Source organism: Anopheles coustani, chromosome 3 (genome assembly GCF_943734705.1).
Source record: "Anopheles coustani chromosome 3, idAnoCousDA_361_x.2, whole genome shotgun sequence".
Taxonomy (NCBI): domain Eukaryota; kingdom Metazoa; phylum Arthropoda; class Insecta; order Diptera; family Culicidae; genus Anopheles; species Anopheles coustani.
This window is the reverse complement of record NC_071288.1, coordinates 3,415,183-3,436,769: the sequence shown is the minus strand read 5'-3', so window position 1 is coordinate 3,436,769 and position 21,587 is coordinate 3,415,183. Positions and strand designations below refer to the sequence as shown.

At 46.1% G+C, this 21,587-nt stretch overlaps 1 protein-coding gene across 5 annotated transcripts in view; it reads right to left on the bottom strand.

Moving 5' to 3' along the window:
• The window catches only part of LOC131271423 (uncharacterized), a 110,377-nt gene that overhangs the window by 11,583 nt on the left and 77,207 nt on the right, over positions 1-21,587 (bottom strand). For 2 of the 5 annotated variants that reach the window (XM_058272845.1, XM_058272846.1), the window contains exon 3: positions 21,342-21,407. The gene's annotated coding sequence lies outside the window, so the exon portion shown is untranslated. Of the gene's footprint in view, positions 1-1,936; positions 3,149-21,341; positions 21,408-21,587 lie in introns of those variants that run through there. The other 3 variants (XM_058272843.1, XM_058272842.1, XM_058272844.1) reach the window with 3 other exon arrangements.

Sequence of the window (21,587 nt, the reverse complement as noted above, 5' to 3'; positions counted from 1 at the left end):
AGAAAAACTTAATACCCCAGCAACGTCGGGAGGCCAGTTCCAGAGGCAGATCTGCATCTCGAGAGTTGCATCTTCCAGGCGGTGTGGTGGTGTGTGCATCGGGGGCAACGGTTTTCGGTCGTTCCATTCCGATTCGCACTGCTGAAGCGCAAGATCTCGACCAGGACCAGGGGTTGCCGTTTCCACGGAACTCGTCAGACCGCGCTCTATATCGCTCGGAACGACGGACTTCACAAGACGGGTTTAAGAGGCAGGCGGAGCAGTACACAAGGCAAATAAAGTAAACCGAACGTTCCTGTCGGACCAGTTCGCATATGAATATGAGACGACTTACACAGGCAGGGGCGGTCGCAAATAACTATCTACAAAACTTGCGTCACGCATTGCCCTGCTTGGCCGCGATGAATCAGGCGACTTCCATCGGAACGAAGGGGAATTTCGAGTGAGATTTCACCCGTAGTACTGTTTATTTGCTTTTTACATTTTTCTCCCCCAACCAAAGCGCGTCACGCGGAATCTAGGAAACAGAATGGGGAAGAAGATGGGCTGGGTGTGAAAACGGGTGAAATGGATTTAACATCTTGACCACTAACATTCGATCGTCACGATCGTCTTTTGACGAACTGGGGAGCCACTTTCGCGGGGACGTGTTTATAGAAAATTTGTAATTCATAAAAGTGGGCGAAATCGGCCACCATCATCATCTTTGATTACCATCATCATCGCGATCATCGATCGAAGGGAAGCGTGTTTGTTTTTCGTTGGCGGCACGTTAGAAACCTCCAATGAATTTTTATATTCGGTATTGGAATAGTATGGAGCATTTTTCGTCGCGATGTTGACTATTCGATACGGAATTTTAGACTCCCTAGGAATTTTCATATGGTTCGCAAATACCTCGAACTACGCAATTGTACTCAGATTGCGCACAATTAGTGTTTGATTTATTGCTTCCTTTCAATTTGCTGATAAAAACACCCACGAATGTGAGTAACGCAAATACATTTCTGTTTGCTTATATTTAGCTGTTGTTATGAAGTTAAAGTAAAGTTTTTGGTTTCAAAGAACGCGAACTTATCGTCGTTTTATCATGAAAAGATTGCTCGTAACGCCAAAGACCCTCGTAACAACATTTCTTCTTCTCGGAAGGTTTTCTAGAAGGAAACAAACGGACCTACATCCGGTTCCTAGAGACAGGACGGATACGATAACTTTGATATGGAGATAGCGAAGCCTCGTGATAAGGGTTTAAGCTAAAAAGTGATCAAGAAATGTTGATTTAAGATGAACAAGATTACTTTAATACGACGAATGCTCTTTGCCATAGTAAAACAAATCAAAGAAAAGGGAAGGAAGATTATTCTAATCCTTAATCATCGACGTTGAAGCATTGAACTGTTTTCGTATGAACTAATTCACAAAGTGTCCATCCAGTCGGGCAATATTGATATAGTGTAAGGTCTTACGCCAGTCTTTTTTAAAGACAACGACTGGTTAATCTAACGCCACGACCTTTCACTATCAGCAAACTTGTGAATGATTGAGCACGGTCATAACAGTCTTATGATGTGTTTGTGGGGAGGAATCGCCCGGGACATGTGTGCATATTCTACACAAGTTGAATCGAGTGAGGGTATGTTCGGGAATACATTTCCTTCGCGACTCGTTTATCTCTTTTCTATCGTTATCCTTCCATCTGAAGTTCCTTCACACTCACGCAAGCATGATGGCGAGAACAACATCTTGGAAGTCCTTTTTTTGTTGGGATGATGTTTTCTTTTCCTTTTGAAAAAGATGCCATAAGGAATCCATATACACAAACCCAAAGCCTGCCATCGATACCCAGACGTAAGAATAATGCCATTGTCGGCTGAAGGGCAGCGGGTAAAAGAATAAGAAGTTTACCAACACATGGTTCCAGCGGAAGGATGCATACCTACAAAAGATTCGAAAGGTTTGGGCCCGTGTCCTTTTCTTCGTGTCTTCTTGCTTCGCCTTTGACTATTCCGATGGCTTTTTGTTGCTCTGGAATCGGTTTCGGAATTTTCTAAATCAGATCCGTGCTCTCAACACATGAGCTTATCTTGTTAATTCACACTGACACTATTAGGTGGAACATGCACACAAACGGCAGCATCGGAATGCGATACGAACACGGCATGTACGGAAAACACTCCATGAAAATCGGACAAATTCCTCGCGATGCAAGCACCTCAACCAAAACGAATCTTTTTCACGCAAAATGAACCGTTTTCGCGAAATGCGACGATTGCTGATTCCTTTTCTTTTTCCCCTCCACACACACACACACACTTTGCTCACTCACGCGATTCTGATTTGGTTTCTGTTCGCCTCAGGCAGAAGAGAATGCTTAAGATAAACATAAGAGCATCAAGCACGAAGAATGATGGACCAGCCAGCTTGAAAGGAAAGATCGAAAATCTTATGATGCTAAGATTTCCTTTCCACACACCACGGAACTGGCGATGATAAGACCGGCTGGTATATTTATTTGCTTTTCTGCTCGCTCTTTCTCATCACGGAAATATTCAAGCAAAATTCACGTTGGCTGCCACAAAACACACCGGTACGAGTGATCGATGGTTGATTTGTTATTCTTCTGCTTATTTATTTATGCTTTCCACAACGATGCCATTCGGGCACATTCGGGATCGGTTTTGGGTGAAATGATTTTTCGTTTCGTTTTATCAAAAAATCTACCACTAACATTTCACCATTTTCCCATGCGTGACGTTCACGGGACGCACGTGCACGATCTCGAAATAAATCTAAGAAACACACTCGCAAGACGGCACACTGATTTCTCGACCCTTGAAATCTCATCCGAGCGCGATCGTCAACGCTCCGGCGACTCCGAACCGATGCATAGCGAGCGGAAAACCTGACTGAAGATCAGCTTCGACCAGGAATCCCTCGCAAGTGCGTACTGCCGCGAGACGAGAGCGAGTGAAAACGTTCGCCGGGCGCCATTCGCGCGAGAGGGAGATCCGCGAGATAACGGCGCAAAGCGGAGTGTGTGTGTACGTGTGTGCAGCAGCAGCAGCACGCCGCGTTGTGGCCTTTCTTCGCTGGCCGATCCGGAACGCCGCCGCGGGATCGACCTCGACCGAACAACGATGACGTAGCGCTGCTCTGCTGACGATGACGACGATGATGGCGGCGGCGGCGATGACGATGCGATGCAGGCTCCCGGCCGATCGTCGGTCGATCGATGGCGAACGGCCTCGAAATGGACGCTTCAAAACCGGTACGCATACCAACGTCATCCGGGCCGCGTCAGCTTTGCTTAAGCCTGGTGTATTATGTATCGTGTGTGCGTTTGAAAACCACTTTGATTTACGTTTCGAGACGTGATCCGGAGCTTGCCTGTACGATCGGTCCCAAGGAGTCGGGAACAAAAAGAACATAAAGCCATCGAAATGCATCGTTCGAGCGTCAGGTGCAAGAAAATCTTACCCTTCTCGTCTCCCTTCTTGTGTCCGCCTATCGCTCGAAGGATCTTCGAATGGGAAGTTTTAGGTAAACATCATCTCATTGCATCGTCAACAAGCTAATGGAGGATACGTTATTGATTTTTTAGAGGCTTTTAACGAGGAGACCAACGACATTCGCCTCTTTAATGGAGAATGCGTTATCGTGCACTGACCATCACCTTGGTTACCGCGATCACCTTTCAGTGTTCCATGTGTGCGTGCAGCTACAGTGGTCGATTTCGTGTACATTTGACCCGCAATAGGAGCGTAACGGACTGCGTCTGAAGGGTATAAATGGATGTTTCTCTGTTTTCAGCTATTCGTTTGAAGGTGCGCTTGAACTTGACCAAAAGTAAAAGGAAATTACGTGGAACCACGCTTGCCAATTTTGTTATCAGAAGTTATTAATAGAACATTGTTTGATAAGGTACCCCGGAACGAAGATTAAGTAACTGGAAGGAGATCGTGTGATTCATTCGAAAGATAGCCATAATCCGATGTTATCGATATATCAAGCCGCCCCCCCGTGATTTCCGCCACAATTTCGCCACAGTGGGTCATGTAAACAGACTGCAAGAGTAAACGGGTAGGCTCATGTCAAACGTACCTACAGTTTTATTAAAAAGCTTACCCACTGACGGACAGAAAGAAGCGTTAAATGTTAAGGTAAATATGAGATGCACAGTCATTTGTTAGGCCGAATAGCAGTACCAACACAGGTGTAAAGTGTCGTCCGGAGTTGATTCGAAAGCGAGTCGATTGGATAATCTGTTCGAGCCAACACGATCCAGGCGGTTCGATCGTTTGGGCGCGCGTGCAAGCCAAGCCACTTACGTAACTCCGGAATCGAACGAGGAAGATAAACGCCACCGGGGACTGGTTAAACTACCAACACATCCTTGTGGAAGCCATCCGATAGCAGCTTGCGGGAGGCACCAGGAATAATTTTTGCCGTTGCAAGAAATCACGCAAGAATAGCCCATCTTAAAACGATCAAATTGATAAGTTTTCGTGGTGGCTGGTACGAGAAAGAAATAAGCACGCCCAACTAAATGATAAGTATAAGTTCGTGAACGTTTAGTTATCATCGTCTGAAAAACGCCTCAGTCGAACGATGGCGAGTTGAAGAAACTCGCAGTGGCAAAAGGAATTTACGTAGCAACAATGCAATAAGAAAGGGAATCTGTTTTCGAGCCATTTTCGCGGATTCCAGTAACCGATTGTTGATTGATTGAGCTATTTCTTCTGGACGACTTCAAATCAGGTGTCTGATAATAAAAATATATGACTGATGTTATGTCCTAAAAAACAAGATAATAAGATTAACTCACAAAAGACAGAAATGCAACATCGTACAGTTCATTGTGGTTGTAGAAAATTCTCATCAAAACGGACTCTGGTGCACTTCTATCGATACCGTTCTCTTTCTTGTGTGGCTTCCTCTTGGAAGATCAAACACATATCGCAATGTTGGCTATCCCCGTGTTTTCCATCTGCTTTTCCTTTGTGTTTTTCAACTGTAGCACCGACGTGTTTGTGTGCAGATTTGCCCCGTTGCTAATCCTGACCCCATGTGTCTGTGGCTGGACGGATCGTATCGGTTTCGGACCATGATGATGTCCCGTCCCGTCCAACCTCACCGCAGGGTGCGTGTCTTTCCGCGACTGACGATATTTTATGTTATTTCCCTTTTGCTGACCACCATTTGCTCATTATTCTTACTCACTCCCGGAGCCTTGACCACGCGAGAATTCACCAAGCATCGGTTTACATCATCAATCATAGAACTTCTCCTCTGCTGCGCTCCTTCTTCCCTTCTCGCTCTCCCGACGGGAGTCAAATGTTCTCCTGATCCACTGGAGATCGTGACTCATTACCCAGCGTTGGATACCACAGGAACATCTCATCCCCATGGCGTCGCTATTCGCGCCGTTTCGTTCCCTCTGCCTGTAATTTTATACCCCATCCCGAGGCGGAAAAAGAGCTAAGCTTAAGCAGATTCCACCGCAATGTTTATGTAAAACACAAAGCATCGCCACACTGGAGGTTAGTGGGCTTTTGGGTTGACCAGAGGGAATAAAGTGTTTCACTTTGTCTGTCGCGTTGTGCCGGAGCAACCATTTATTCTGCCATAATCAACACGTAGACAGCCACCAACGGAAGATACGGTTTCCGTTATCGTTGGGATAAACTTGTTTATACCGTAGAGAGAAAACACTCCGTGTATATGTATATTTGAAAAAGGTCTAGCTACTCTGTTACATAACAAAGAATTAAGAATGAAATGGTTCTTTTGTCCTGTTTATTTGAAGTCATTCAATAAAAAATTTGAATAAATAATTCTTTACAAGCCCTACAATGATCACTGCAGTATAAAAATAATGAGACCAACAGAAAAGTAAGTGGTACCTCACTCACATTTCAAGGACTGTAAATTTCAATTTGGTTTGAAAAGAACATCAACCGCAAATGGCTTCCTATGATTTACCTTCTGTTTTCCTAAAGATTTATGATCCCGTTCGTTTCATATGTCATCTCGCAGTCATATAGTCAAGTGGTGAATCTGTTATCTGTTGCGTAGATTCATATCATTACGAACCGACTACGTAGGCCGCGCGGTTCCAGCCTCATTATTTCATATCTCTGGGAAAGCGATACGAACAATCCAACCGAGAACGGACGCAAGGCCCACGAGAAGATGATATGTTCCATGTTTCGAGATCGACGATGTCAACAGAGCAACGATGTGCTCAACTACCCGCATTGAAAGGCAGGGCCGGGAGAAAAAAAGGCCATGATTATCGCACTTGAACCTGCGCCTTCAAGTGGCACCTTCTTCCCATTCGTGGTACAAGTGGATCCGCCGGTGACGAACACGTTTTGTGTAACATTGGTCTCCGCCGGTCTCGTGACTGCGAACAAAAACACAATCTGTTCTCCGACTATCGCGATAAGACGACTTGCTGCTAAACCGTATTTCTTAATGACCTCTGGCTTCCACTCCTGCCTTAGTTTCTTATCGTTAAATATAGAGACACCCGATTTCATGCCGGAGGTGGTCGTCGCTTGGCACATAGTTGACATGCGGAAACATCACGATACCCGTGGGCATGGAGCAGCTACTTTACACTTGAGACGACAGACAACGCGCTTCGCATCTTGTTCAATTTGACGGCAATAATGCTACTGCCGCTATTTGGCAGAGATTTCGCCAAATGAATGTGACCTTGAATTTGGGTCCTCGACACAAGTAAAACGTTTAAAGGGTCCCTGAATTCGGATGTGTTTTTCCTGTCCTGCCACGATGAGGAGATATATTTTTTACCCAAAGATGAGTAGTCAGTTTATCGAGAGACTGGATCTTTAAGAGGCAAAATTACTGCTCATCTTCGTTGAGGAAGATTGCCCAGAATGAAGAAGCAGATGGAGTTTGGTCTCTTCAACCGATGACCACCACTTTTGGAACTCTTCAAACTCAATCCAGTCATGCCGCATCCAACGAACACATTCCGGGAGTGTGACCTACCAAAATTACCCGTCCAATTGTGGTTTGGAATTTAGACTTTTGGGAAGTGGCATACATAACTAATTTCAAGCACACGTTCTCCCGGTACATAATTACGGAGGAGTGTTTTGTGTGTCGGGTATCTACCGGGTTCCTAAGGCCTCCTCCCAACAAAAAGGCACCCGATTCCCAAAACAATACCTTCTGCCGAGTGCAGAGTGTGTAATGAAATGGCCGTGTGACATTAGTCGAAACTCATTATAGATGAAAACCACGTGGAAACCGGGCATTGCGTGTTAGCATTAGATTTGTCTCGTTTGTGAACGGGAAATTGAAATATTCTAATACCGGGAGTGAGCGCTTCCCGCGCGGCGAAACGAGCTTTGGCATATTGTTTCTAATTAGTCCTGAATTTCACGCCTGCACACCTGAGGACGAGGATGTTGGGTTTTGGGGCTGGCAGAATGAGCAATTTCGACAAAACGAACCTGCGAACGGTTGCGCAGCATTCCTTCCTTCGGAGGACGATGATGAAACCCGGTGGTTTAATTCCGTTTCCGGATTATCCCACCTAACCCCTCCTGCTCCCTTCTACTACACCATTCGATACGCCACAGAAACCACAGTCACTGTCATAACGAAACTAATTTCATTAGCAACTGAATACGATAAAATATCTTGCCTCAACCTACCCAGAAACGCTTGGTGAACCAGATACAACACAACGGCGAACCGTTTCGTACCTAGGAAGTCCTGGCCGGTTTCATCCGGTCACTAAGGACCTGGCGAATGTGCATGATGCATCTGTGATACGAGATGAGCTGCCCGGAATCGGCTTTTGCAGAGTTCGCTTCCGATCCCGGCGTTCCTCGTGCTCGATTAGTTCCCGGCCTACAGACATTGCCGAAAAAGTATACCACTGGCTTACGGTGGGGGAAAAGGGAAAGCGGTTCTGCAGTCGAAGACTTGCACGGATTCCGATGCCGTCTGCAATGCCTACTGCGCTTTTCCCCCGTCTAATCGGATAACCGTCACCGCATTACGCCAAAGACGAATTTCCTATCCTCCGTTCGACCCCGAGGCGCACTCTAAACACTCTTTCCCGTCCAGTGTCCCGAGCACAGAAGCCAAGGAGTTGTGTATTGGTCTGTGTTTTAGCCATCGCAAAAACGGTTGGCATCTTCCAAATCGTACCGCTGCCTTTCAGCCGACGAGTTGAAAGGATCCAAAGGCCACTGCCTGGCCACTGCTCTGTGTTTCCGGGTGCTTTGGCATCGGTTTGTGGCCGTTATGACTTGCTTTGGCCGATGGGGGAAAATGTTCCTACCTACCTTGTTGAATGAAAGGCTTCTTGGTCCGAGTTGAAATCGAATGCAGCGCCGACCTGAACCTTCTTAGCAACTCAATTAATTAGAGCCGCACCGGTGTTCGTGGCTTTCGACGACAGGAAACCACTACGAAGTGAGCCTTTGGAAGCTTTTCGCCCAAGCATTTATCCTGAAACCCAGCCAAGGTAGGACTCGCATCCCCGGGCCAAAGGTAGGAACTCCAGAAACACAACCCTTTTTCCTGAGAATCCTTGAGCGTTAGGTTGAAGTTTTCGCCATCTTTTGTGCGAACGTGTTGAACGACGTTCGGGGGGCGGACGTTGGGAAAGGTTCCTTATGAAAAAGGGATAATAAGTCTTCCCGACTCAATTATGACCCGTTCATTGTTTCCACCGGGACACGCAATGGAACGGAAGGCCCTCTTCCTTCGAGGGGATGTGAGGCGGACAGGATTAATTTAACGATCCCTCCGAGGCACTCTCGATAAGGATAATGTTTCATGACCAATAAGAAAGTTTTCCGCGCGTCCGCATAAAAGCTCGCGTGTCCGCGTTAATCAAGTAATGGATTTGTTATGTGCGAAGAACACGTTAACGAGCGTACTGATACTTCGGGTATAAATACGCTTGAGGGATTGATATCTGCTAGAAACTATAACAAAGAATCAATGTACTCTGTAAGAGAGGCGTTAATAAAAAGGGATTCGTTAACACTCTTGATTTCTCTATAAATATCGTCCCATAAAAACTGCAGTTGTCATTTATCGTGTGCTTTTATTTAACAGCTAGTGGCACTTTTCTGGTCGATATATTTCACAATATGCCACACATAATTGCAGCGTATGTAACGATATCGGCTTTTAGGGAATTTATACAACATCCTCCAGCATAAAGGATCAACTTTTATCCCCCAAGCTGTCTTATCTTTCATGTGCAGCGTATGCATTCATTTAGTATTCCAACTTTATCGTCTTCTAACTGTCATCGTTCGAATCTCGGGACCAAAAACCGTTTAATACTTTCCCACATATATTGATCAATTATAAACCGAGTACGAGGAAAAGTTCAACCATTCTGGCCACTCTGTCCCGTGTCGGCGATAACCTCCGATTTAGTGCTCGGTCGAACCCTGACTTGAGCAAGTTGCAGGGACAAGTTCTGTGCAAGCATAATAGTTTTCTTCCTCAATTATGATGATCGGATTTCGTCGGTCGGAAGTTGCCACCGGAAGTTGCTGCCGGCCCGAAGCAAGTGGCCAGTAGAAAACCTCATAATGAACCACGACCAGACAGGTCGAGGATTCATACAGCTTCGTTATTGAAGGGAAGGTGGTGTCGATGAAAGGCTGGGTAATGTATGGGGCCAAACTTTCTTCAAAACAGTGTCTTTAAAGATGTTTTTTCGAGTTGTTCGAGCCGGGCTTTTACGGCATTATTTCCTTTGACTTGCTCCGACGGAACTGAATAAATCATTCCTTCACCTCACAAGAAGTGTCCTCGCCTGTTGTCACGACTTTTTTTCCCATCCCCTCTCGCGAGTTCTAACTCTCTTCGATCAGATCGACGACAAGAACAAATACTGTTTGATGAAGTCACAACGATAAGGAACAGATGGTACTTAATATTTACTTCCCATCCAACCATCCGCGCATCCTTGGATAAAACTTTTACCCTCCAGACAAAAAAAGCAACATATATCTTAGCCACAGCCGAAGTGGAATCGAAGAGGGAAGCCACCACCAGTGTTACTTCTTAAGCGCGAACGAAAAAACAAGCAACTCCCCATCGTCGTCGAACGACAGTGACAATATTTCGTTACGAGTTTTCCAGATGGAGTGCGGAACAGAATTTTCCAGGTGTCGCACGAATGGTGGGATGTGTGTTCCCGTGAGCTTCGGGTGGGTTTTATGTGCGGTGAAAAATATCATCACAGCAGCGAAGCGTCTGGGAAAAGGAAGCGTTGAGAAAAATGATTTCACACCCACTTGAAACCATCTTCAATTATCTTGAGGATAAAACTTGTTTCTTCGTCTTGAAAAAAAAACAAGAAGAAGGCACCCTCCTTGTGAAGTAAACGAAGGGCCCACACGTTCTTATCGATGGTAAGTGAAGGTGTTAGGGAAATTTTTCCCACCGGATATAAGCCACCATAAGAGACAGGCGTAGAGATGAGCTATGGAAATTGAAATTGCAAATTGGAAAACGGAATATTAATAAACACATCCTTCCGTACGCGATGGTATTCTTGAACAAGGCGTTCGGTTTCTTTCCGCGATCCACGGGGTTTCATTTACTTTTATCTGATTGATTACACGGTACTTGCATGCATTTGACACTTTTATTTGAAGTCCCGCTTTGCACACGTCACTTGCTTGTCAAACGGGGAAATTCGATTAAGTTTATTAAGCGTCAGACGACGTAAAGTAATTTCCACGTTTTGATAATCCATCCAGATTGGTGAAAACGAAATAAAGGATGGGGATCTGTTGTCAACCTTTTGAGTGAGTTCATAATCCTTACATAAAAGCACCAGCGTAAGAAATTCTTCTTAATCTTTAATAGACTGAAACCCTGTCTAGCCGGAACACGGCTGGTATGCTTCCTGAAAACCGTGGAAAGGCGCATTTAAACGCCGGAAAACGGCCGGAAGATTGAACCTGCTAAACATCTGGTGCAAGAACTGCCGATGACGGAAAACTCTGCGACAAGCCGCGCGACGGGGAAGGTCTTGTTGCATCCGCCGTCGGTGGTAGCTTTTCATTTTTTCCCATTCGACTTCAGTAAACATTCACATCAATCGCCGGTCGTGGGAGGATACAACGCACGCAAAAACCGAGAAGCAAAAATCAAACGAAACGAGCCGACTAGAAGAGGAGGGGGGACAGGAAAAGGAAAACCTCGGGAAGCCGGGAAAATCGTTCTTCCCGCTCGCGTGCATCGCCGAGCGAAAGCAGAATAAACCTCATCATTATCGCTTCAAGCGCGGCGCTTCTGTAAAACCACGCCGGAAATTATGCTTCGCCGTGAAAGCAACATTGTTTTGATGGCACGTTTATGGCCGAACTGACACTTTTATCGGTCGGTGGTTTGTTTACCTTTTGATTGTGTTGTCAGGAGCGTGGAATGCGGGAATAATGTTCTTGTTATTCGACACTGTTACGTTCATTTTAAAATATTATATACATATTGGAAACAACTCTACCCCGGCTTGATTTGAATGTCATAGTTGAATAAACAAAAACAAAAATAAGTTATAACACGTGCTGGCTGCGTAGTCTGACGTTTTGAAGGTTAACTCTCAAAAGACAACCTTGCAATTAAATTATTAATCCCTAAGCGCAGCCCTCACATTAAATTCATATATTCACTTCCTTCGCTCCGCTCTGGGGGCTCCGATTCACCCTAATCGCTTCCCTAATCCGTCGGCGAGTCTCGTGCCCGGCCGTGCGTTTGTGCGCAGCCAATCTCCACCATCAGTCAGTCAAACCCGCAATGAAATCGTTAAGCAAGCGTTTAATCATCCAATCGAGGCACTAAAACCACCCGGGCCAACTCGGAACTGCACTGTCATCAATCTTGAGAGCGTGTCTCGAGAGCTGGCGGCGTATCGCAGGTGCTAATTGCTATTGTCGTGGACACACTGTGGATGAGGAGGTGGTTATCGAATGGAATGGCCAGTACCCCCCTCGAATCGTCGTACTGCAGCTGCCCGGAAGGAGGATGCCAAAAGCGGCATGTGTTGACGGAACCGATCAACATCGTTAACGGAACACAATCCTTTTCGGCATATTTTCGGCGACCCTTTGGTGGTGGTGGCCATGTTTGGCCATTTCAGATAGGATGAGTCATGCGAATGATTGGAGCACAAGAAGGAAGAAACAAATCCATCCCTGATGTTGATCGAATCTCGCCTGGTTTGATCGAAAGATTGATGACCCGACGGATGATGAAGCTACGACGGCGACGGAGAAAAAATTTTTGCGAAATCACGATCTCTGTAAACCCGCTGCAATCGTTAACATCTCGTCTCCCCCGGAACGTGTCCCCTCCTTCTGTGATCGGTAACGATGGGGGCAAGTGTCAAGGCTGCGTCAGAATGGTTCTGTGGTGGTTCTGCGGTCAGGTTCAAGATCGTGTTCGATGCTTCCACAACATGATGTTCGCTTCACTAGCCTCGTGCTCATCCGGAGGCCGCTGATGATGGAATTTACTTCCTCCCCATCCCCCTTCCAAGCCATCCACAAGCCAGGGGGGAGACTCATAAATACGGCTTAATTAGACGATGACGATAATCGGTGGAGCTGGATGTCGATGGCGCGATATCTTTACTGCGCGGTTTTCTCAATTCATCCAAGAACCTCCTTACCGGCTCGTCTCCCTCCAGGCGCAAGGCCTATGAAGAACTAAGGAAAAAATCCATCCCTTTCGAAGCTAGAACACAGCGCAAAACGTGGTTCTCGTTGGAAGGATGAGCTCATCCATAGGCCCCGTTAGCGGATGGAAGCGGGAAGGTTTGCTTTTCAATGCTTTATTCTAGCTGGTTGTACCTGGCATAAAATTCGCGCAAAAAGGTGTTGATAATTGATGGGTAGGAAGGCTGAGAAATAACTAACCACCGAGCACCGGCGATAGAAACCATGAAGCCACTGACCTTCGCCGTGTGCAATGCGGAACAAAGTTGAAGCCTCGTTCGAGTTTAAGTTTCGGTTGGGTGGTTTTTTACCGACAGTCGAGAAGAGGTACATCTTCAGCGGTCTACCCCGTAAGGGCTCGCAAGTTGAATTCCGTCTTCAGATAAACTCTCATAAAACACAACTCGCAGCGCCATGGAGTTCTTGCGCTCGATTCACACGGTTCTTCCTTGTGTACTTCGACCAGAAATGATAAAGAATAAAAGAGGAACACTTGCTCACAAGAGTGATAAATATTCACGGGTATAAAACAGAAGCTTTTAAGAAGGTTCCACTGCTTACCCAAGCTACTAAGGACCATTTATCGGCTTTCCGTTGAATTCGCAAAATTACCCACGCACTCAAATGGAACAAAATCCTCTCCTACCTCGTCAGGACTCCACACACACACGTAAGAACCGGATGAGGCACAGAAATACGCTTCAGGTTCTGAACGTTGACGTACTCAGGATCTAGCCAAATAGTTTCAGCACAGACCACCAGACAGACAGACACTCCTGACACACCGATAGTGCTATTTGCAGTGCGCTTTCGTGTGCATCTTTTGTGTGCAACAGCTCGTCAGGCCGAACCAAACGAAGATATCGCCGCCGTGCCCCGTGTGAGAAAGATAAATTATATCCAAAAGCTCACATGATTTACTGCCTCCGAGCATGATGATACCCGCATGGTTATAGTGCCTTGCGCAAGGATCCACAATGGAAAAAGGCTCCTCCAGAAGGGGTGCAAAAGGATTCTTCTTCGCTAAGCAAATGCAGCAAGTGGGCTACGAAGGCGGGTTTTGCAAGAAAAAGGCTCTTAGGACGCACACTTGAGGGCGATAAAATAACGTAAAAAACGGGGAAAAAACGACGAAAGAAATGCATCCCCTTGGAATGGGTGGAAAAGTGTTGCACGATTTTCGTTCCATTCCCATTCTGTACAGGAGGAAAAGCCATGCGGACCCACACTCGGAAGTGGGTCGTCAAGAAGATGATGCACCGGAGTGGAACGAGGAGCACAAGCGTGGAAGAACTGACTGAACGCCTCGTGTGTGAAAATGGGCGCCCTCGAAAACGGACCAAGGCCCAGGTCCTTTAAACGGGCAACACTTTCCGGTACGTTGACGACGTAATCGTTGCAAATGTATCAAGATGAACCTTTCGTCTAGCACTGGCACAAGATGAGCAGTATCCGGTATCCGGATGGTAGATCTTCTCGTGTTTTTTTTGCACCAGAATCCCCAGAAGATGACGCAAATTTAAAGATGAGTTATGGCTTTAAAGAAAATCTCTTGAAATTTAGAACTTCAAGAGCGGAAGTTGGACTAAACTGGGGGTGCTTGATTTCAACCTAGTCATGGTTTTTTAAAGGTCAATAAATACTATTTTTCCTGTTCAAAAGAAGTCTCATAACTCATCATGGGTTGATAAAAATAATATCACATACATGGCAAGCGAAGACATATTTATCCAATACAAACTACTAATGAGCTTTTTGAACAGTTTTCAACCATCGAACATTGGAAGGCACTGTTATAAAACCTCCTCTTATTTCACAAGGTTTTGTGATTCCCAAAGACAAAAGGACCTTAACATTCAATGACCCAACAAGAACTCCAATTGGTTTTGGAGCACCCATCCCACTGCGGTAACATGCACATCAAAACGTCGTTTCTATCGTGCCAAAATGGGTGGAATAGGGCACGAAGAACATCCTGCTGAAAGGTCTCCCTTTCCAGGGCTTGTGGAGAAAGTCAGCGAATAGCGACGCAAAAGTTGACATTCACTTTATCACTCGCGGGGAGACTAGACTTTTCCGATGATTTCTATAGAACCCCTAACGGCTGTTTTCAGCCAAGTCGCTGCGGCATTCGATTTTCCTTTCCAAGCTACCATAATACCTAACCTCACTATTTCCGACAGACCAGCGTAGCAGCAGCATACCGCCCCATTGTTGCTTCCCCACCCAGCGTCCTTGTTGTAGCGCGTGACGCGGTTCGCGCCTGAGGCCACTTCCGGAAAAGCGCGATGCGGATGCGATGATAAATGCTCCGAAACCACACCACAACGACCGCAACACTTACTTGCTTCCCACCGTTTCCGGGCCAACTTTTCCGAATAAACGCGCGCGATGGAGGAAGCCTCCGGAACGCCATCATCCGCGATTGGAGAAACGGACGGAGGAGAATATGGCGAAACAATCGGTATCGCAAACCACTTCACCAGCATGCCATCGTCTGCAGGCGCATTAGCTCCGCAAAAATAGTGGGAAACGAAGGGAAAGGACGCATGAGGGCGAGAGTAGTGGACGCCTTCGTAGGCGCTTTCGCCGAAAAAGGGATATAGCCGACCGTTGGTTCGGAGCAAAACGGCTCACGCCATTCGCCGGCGCTTGTGTGGAAATTGAAATGAGGTTTTGGTAAAATCAAATGTGATGGCTCCATTATGGCTCCATTTCGAAGGCAGCGGTGCACAGTCGACGAGAGATTGCAAAACGTCAGATAGGAAACGGGGTGGTGGTTCGACTCGACCCCAGCGCAAACACTACTCAGCAGTGTTCTGGCCTTCCGGCGGGTTCGGGAGTACACAGCCAGACCCCGAACTCTGACGAGATTTTGCAAGCTTTGTTCCAACCCAACTGCCATTCACTGAACCTGGAACTTAGAGTTGGAGGATCGAGGGTCACTGCTGTTGTTCTGTTCCAAGTCATTGTTTCGCGCAGCACCGGAGGACTTCAACATGCCCCGAAAACCATGCACCTCAGCCAACTCAGAGGAATTACAAAAATCCTGGGCCACAGTTGACCGCCCTCAGTTGACGTTGATTAGGCGTAGGAAAAGTCACAGTTCAGAACGTACCACGCCACGTGGTGCGGGTCCCGTCAACGCTCTGATGTGATCCGGACGTTAATGATGGCGCAAACTTTCCGGGACAAACAAGATATGCTGCCTCGAGGGAAGCTGATAAACAAGTTTTTCGGGGCGGAAAAAGTGAATTAAACTCCGTTGGCTTCCTGGTGCTTGGTCGAGGGGTTGGTAAATGTCAGGGAAAGGGCCGATGATTTTTCCGTCGACCAGAAAAAGCCACTCCGAATCCAAGCCGGCGGTGGTTGCATCTTGTCAGGAACGAACAAAGTACAGCGATATCGGCGCACGCAAAGGCCACACGGCGAAACAATGAGACATTTACCGGACACACCGGACATGGAAAAGCCTCACCGGTTATCTATTTAGCCATCCGTCCGCGAAACGCGCTGTGAACTCTTAGGTCGTAGTGGAGGTTGCTTGCTGCTGACGGGAAAAATGCGCGATGCCATAATACAAACAATCGTTTCTACGGAATGAAGGAAACGGAACTGCTGTCGCTTGTCGGCGGTTCATCAGTTGATGAATTAGAACTCCGGTTTCAACTCCGGAACTAGGAAATGCAGTTTCTTTGTTTGAGGGAAATGTTATTCAGTCAACGCGATTCGCCCAGGTTCAGGTTGTCGAGAATGTTATCGGCTATTTGATCGTTTCCAGCATTGAAGACAACTTGGAAGATGAAAAACAGCTGACCATTTGCTATTCTGGGGCTAAATTCAAACGATAACGTCTAGAACATCCCGTATTTCATGGGGTTAATTGGGATTGCCTATTTCCGTGCCTTTATTCAGAATCTCCATCAAATCGCGCGAGCAGAATACGGCTAGAAAAACCCACAAGAAGAATTGAGCTGTCTCAACCCTCCAGCACCGGATGGAAAGAAAATTAATTAACCGACCCACAGAGACCCGGTGGTACCGGCGTAACCTTGATTGGGGCGAATCAACACTCGGCGGGGCGTTTCGGGGGGTTAGTGCTGAGAATAGAAGTCGCCACTAGAGTTCTGATGGACTCCAATCGAACGATCGAACACCGGATGATGCGATGATCATCCGATCGGAATGATAATTATCAAAGTGAATGAAGCCAATATAAGAAAAAAAGGTGGAAGAAACGAATTAAAAATACATCACGTCATTTACACACACACACATACAAACTCTGTTACATGCACGATGGGAATCAAAGGCAGCGTGTCAACGTCAAAGCCGTCCCCTCGGTATGAGGCGTGATTTTCAGAAACGTGGCCGGAAGTTGGGTGATGAGAAAATCTTACCCTAACATTGATGAAACCCTCTACAAAACGACCAGAAGGGGCATTGTATGCAAAGTTAGTATGAAATTATGAATACTGGAATTTTGATTTGCTGTCAGACCGATGTTGATAGATGACCGAGGCCAAGGAAAGACAAATTTGAACGTTTCTCTTTAGGAATCGCGATCGCGAATGGATATTATTGTTGTGAAATATATCTTTCACCTCACGCAATTGGCAACTGTCGCGGAATGTTGGCGATCGCTATCGGATAGTCTTCTTTTTCTTTGATTTGGGGACTGGGAGTGTCGTTTGGAGGATGAACGTTTCGACAATTATATAAAATCAGATATTGGTTTCTATCCTTCGGTTGTATTTCAATACAGTAAAACCTCTCTGATACAAAGATGATCCCGCGACTTTGCATGTAAGAGTTGAGTTGTCAATCAACTGCTCGTGTTGAAGTCAAAACATCTAGTGACAGTTGCTAGGAGACGAAATGGGATACTTTTAACATCCGCCATTAGTCCGATCTTGGTTGACGATATGCGCTGAGGACGTAACGTTTGCGAGGAGAGTCTCTTTGTCCCTAGGCTAGAAACAACTACACGTTTACCTCACAGTCGCTTGATTACATCAACCGCAGGGAAGGTAACATTGCATTGGCACATTTTGCGTCCATCTTGCCTGCATATCTGGATAGCAACTTAACCCATCATTTGTGGCACATTTGAAGCGTCACCTTCCTGTCTTGCATTCTCCCTCCAGAGAGGAATACACATACCCATACCCGGGCTCCAAATGGACACTCCTCGGAGGTTAGGTGCACACCACAACCGGGCACGGGTCGTAAATTAACCTCACCTCCAACTGGGAAGGGCTCATCGGTCGCGAAGAATGTGGTTCCGCAGCATTGCGCCCGACGCTTGCAGCTTCACTCTTTCTCCCTTCACCCATCTAAAAAACCCCTTCTAAACCGAAGCCGGGCCGAATATCAATGTCAACCCGCAGGCGAGTGGCCACCGGACCGGCATGCAGAACCGGTTTTTCACTTCGTCAAAGAAAGTGTACTTTATGGCTTTTCTCCCTTTGCTGGGCTAAAACTGCCACTGACCATGGGTTGGACAGTTGCCTTCATAGGTGCAGTTGACGTTCCCTTGGCCGCAAGGGACGTCAGTTCAAGCCGACTTCTGAGGGTGGAATTGAAACCTATCCGTCATCTGTATGGCCTAATAAATAGCTCAAGTTTAAGTTATTGCGAAACACGTTGCCGTCCGGGCGAAAAAGGACCCAAATGAAATGTTTTGCTTCCTACTGACTCATCGTGAGCTTTTAACGACTAATTGTAACATTTTCATATTTTAGGGAGATAAATTCCTGGTGGAAAAAAACATTTCTAGTACAAATCATGGCGTAAAACAATCCATGTGTTGTGAAAAATTACGCGGCTCTAGAACTTTTGGTTCTGTCAGTATTACAAAGCGTGATATGTTATACAATTAATTTTTTAGAAAAAAGAAGTTTTATTCAAAGTTTTCTTACAAATTGAGTTGTAAGGTAAACGTGTTCGCAGAAACAGCATTAAGGAACTTTTAATCCAGTTGTTGTCACTTCTTTAAGCTATAAAGACAAAAATCCAGATATTTCCATCGTTAAAGAAAATTATGCAAGAAATTTTGCGAGAAAAGTTCACCATTCAATTTTCCAGAAATTCTATTTCAAGCCCAAGTTCAAGTTCCGATAAAAGAAAATTACACAAACTTCCACCAATCGCAAAGTTTAGACAAGACCAAGTTTATTGAAAATAAAACCGCATAATGTGCATCGTAACAGTTTATTTATTCATCATCCTGGAACATCGTAAAAAAAGCCTTCTTACTTACAACAACTTCGTCGTAATAAAGTTGTGCCAGCCGCCACCGAATGCCCCATCTTAACCCAGTTTCTCGTTTATTATTTAGTCCATCATAGTGAAACCTCATCACGGCGTGGCGTAAAGCAAACTCCAATCTGCTCCAGGAATGCATTTCGGTGCACGCCACACCAACACACACTCAGACTGACCGGCTATTGCACGTCGTTTCTATTAAATCTTCATTCCATTCGAGTTCTTCGGCCGCCGGGAATGTCTTGGATGCAATGTCTTCCCCCCTCTACCGGAAAGTGCCCACATCGCAATCGTTGGCCCCAAAAACTGCACTCAAACCACGTGAGCAGCTCTTGCGCTCCTGGGAAGGACAGGATCCGCAAATCGTGCCCCGCTGAAGGAAGAGCAAAAGGTTTTTATTATTGGCCTCGATCGGGTCTTAACGTTACAATTTTATTTGCTTTGCCACCAACCGTCTCTTTAAGGCGACGTGCGACCGGCATTCAAAAGAGCAAACGTATCTCGGCGTTGCAAAGCGACCATATCGCTGCCGTACGGGTGAGGAATATAAAATGTGCACATTACTGGGCTGGGAATCGACCAAACCCATCCTCGAATATTGGGGCTTCGAGGTCTCGACATCGGAGGTGGAAGGGATTCCGAAAAAGTAGGACACTCTCCGGCATCGCACGAGCTACGAAAACGGTCGGTGACAAACGGGAGAAAGCGGGTTACCGGTTTTTTCGCCGAAGCCAGAAGTCAGCAATATTTGCGCACGATTGAGCTATCCAGTTTAATCGCAGAATAGAATGCCCTCCCCCACGTAAACAAGCGGACGCCATCTCGAAGGCCCCAGATTTACTCGTAAACATCTCCGGGAGATTGCCGTGTCCTATCTCTTAATAATGCCCACGGATTGCCCCGTGCGAGCTGGCGTGCCATTTAACGTTGTCACATTGGCGATCGGAAATGGCATTTAATTCATTAGTCTTTGGGTCGCCTTATCGACAAACGGTCGCACGTTGAAAGGTCCCCCGGGGTATGTCGAGGAAAAGCGTCGTGCCCGAGGACGCAGTTAATTAAATCACGCAACGACAGATGCTTTATCGCTCTTTCCGCTCTCGATATTGCCCACCGTTCGAAAGGAGTGCCACAATATCGTTCTACGTTCACACAAAGAGGTTCCGAAGAAGACGGCAGAAGAACCGACAGCAAAGTATTGCCCAAGAAAAGCCTCTATCCCATGAGAAAAAAAAAACTCGAGGACTGATAACGGAATCAAGGATATCAAAGTCCCATTACAATAACCGTTTGCGTAAAGCAACGAGAAGGCGGGCCCCGAAGGGTGATCATCGGACCTATCATCACTTCGTTTAGTCCTTACGCATCCTTTTTCGCATCGATTTCGTTCGCGTGGCAAAAGGAAAACGGACCTTTTTTCCCACGCGAACCGGGCGCGGGCGGCCGATGGCTTCATTGGTTTATCGCACCAAAAGGCGCAATCCTTGCAGGAACCTTTCTGAAGCGAGGGACGCAGTTCTAAAAAGGCGAAAGTAAACAAACACCGCACGGAAGGATTCGCGGAACGTTTCCAGCGCGGTGAAAGCGTCCCGTCGAGATGATTTCCCTGCCAGAAGGAGGGAGGGAAAGACGTTCCCGGATGTTGGTTGATTCTTTTGCCTGCTTTCCGCCATGCCGTGGTGTATGCGGCGTGTCGTATCGATGCCATTTTATCGCCATACAAACACAAACGCGCCCCGCGCGCACCGGAAGCAAACAGAAAACGATATTTACAGGCAATAATTTAATTCGGCGACTACGGAAACCGTCTCAGCCGTTGGGTAGGATGTGCTTTACATCGTTCCGGCAAGCAGTTGGGGATAAAAATGGGAGAGACATCCACTTTTCCAAGCCAAGCACAATGTCAACCGATGGGCATATTTAAGTGAGTTTTCCGAGCACAAACCCGGTGTTGGAAAAGGAGAAATCTAGTCATGTTTTCTTAAATATTTCAAGCTTTTTAATGATTTTTTTCAGCAATTGGAATTGTTTTTAACTACTTTATCGCCCGATTATCTTTTAGCCTGAAGTGTTTACTTCTTTGTGGAAACTATGTCGCGATTAATTTAAAAATGAAATAAATGAAATATAATATGACTTCCACATTGTTCGAGAGACACTTTTAACACTTCAAGCAAACTTCCTCCATAACTCGATACCCAATCTGGGCGATATGTTTTACAGCTTGGAAAAGTTTATTCCAACCAATAACAATATTTGAACGAACATTATACTGCTTTCGACATTTGAATTGTTGATGTACAACATGCACGAAAAATAAATCAACCGCGCGCTTACCTTCCTAATCGTCTTATGACATTTTTATTGTCAGCTCAGAAAAACTCCACCCGGGTCGAAAAGAATCTGCAACGAAAGAAGGAAACAATTATTAAGCACAGAACTTTTGCCGAACACATAAAAACGATACAAACAAACGAATATGAGGAGTTGCTCGTGGCGCAGTTTTCGTGTAGGAAATTAAATTCGCTTGGAAAAGAAAAAGGAAACCAAACCCCCCTGAAAAATACGAATTGATGGCGATGA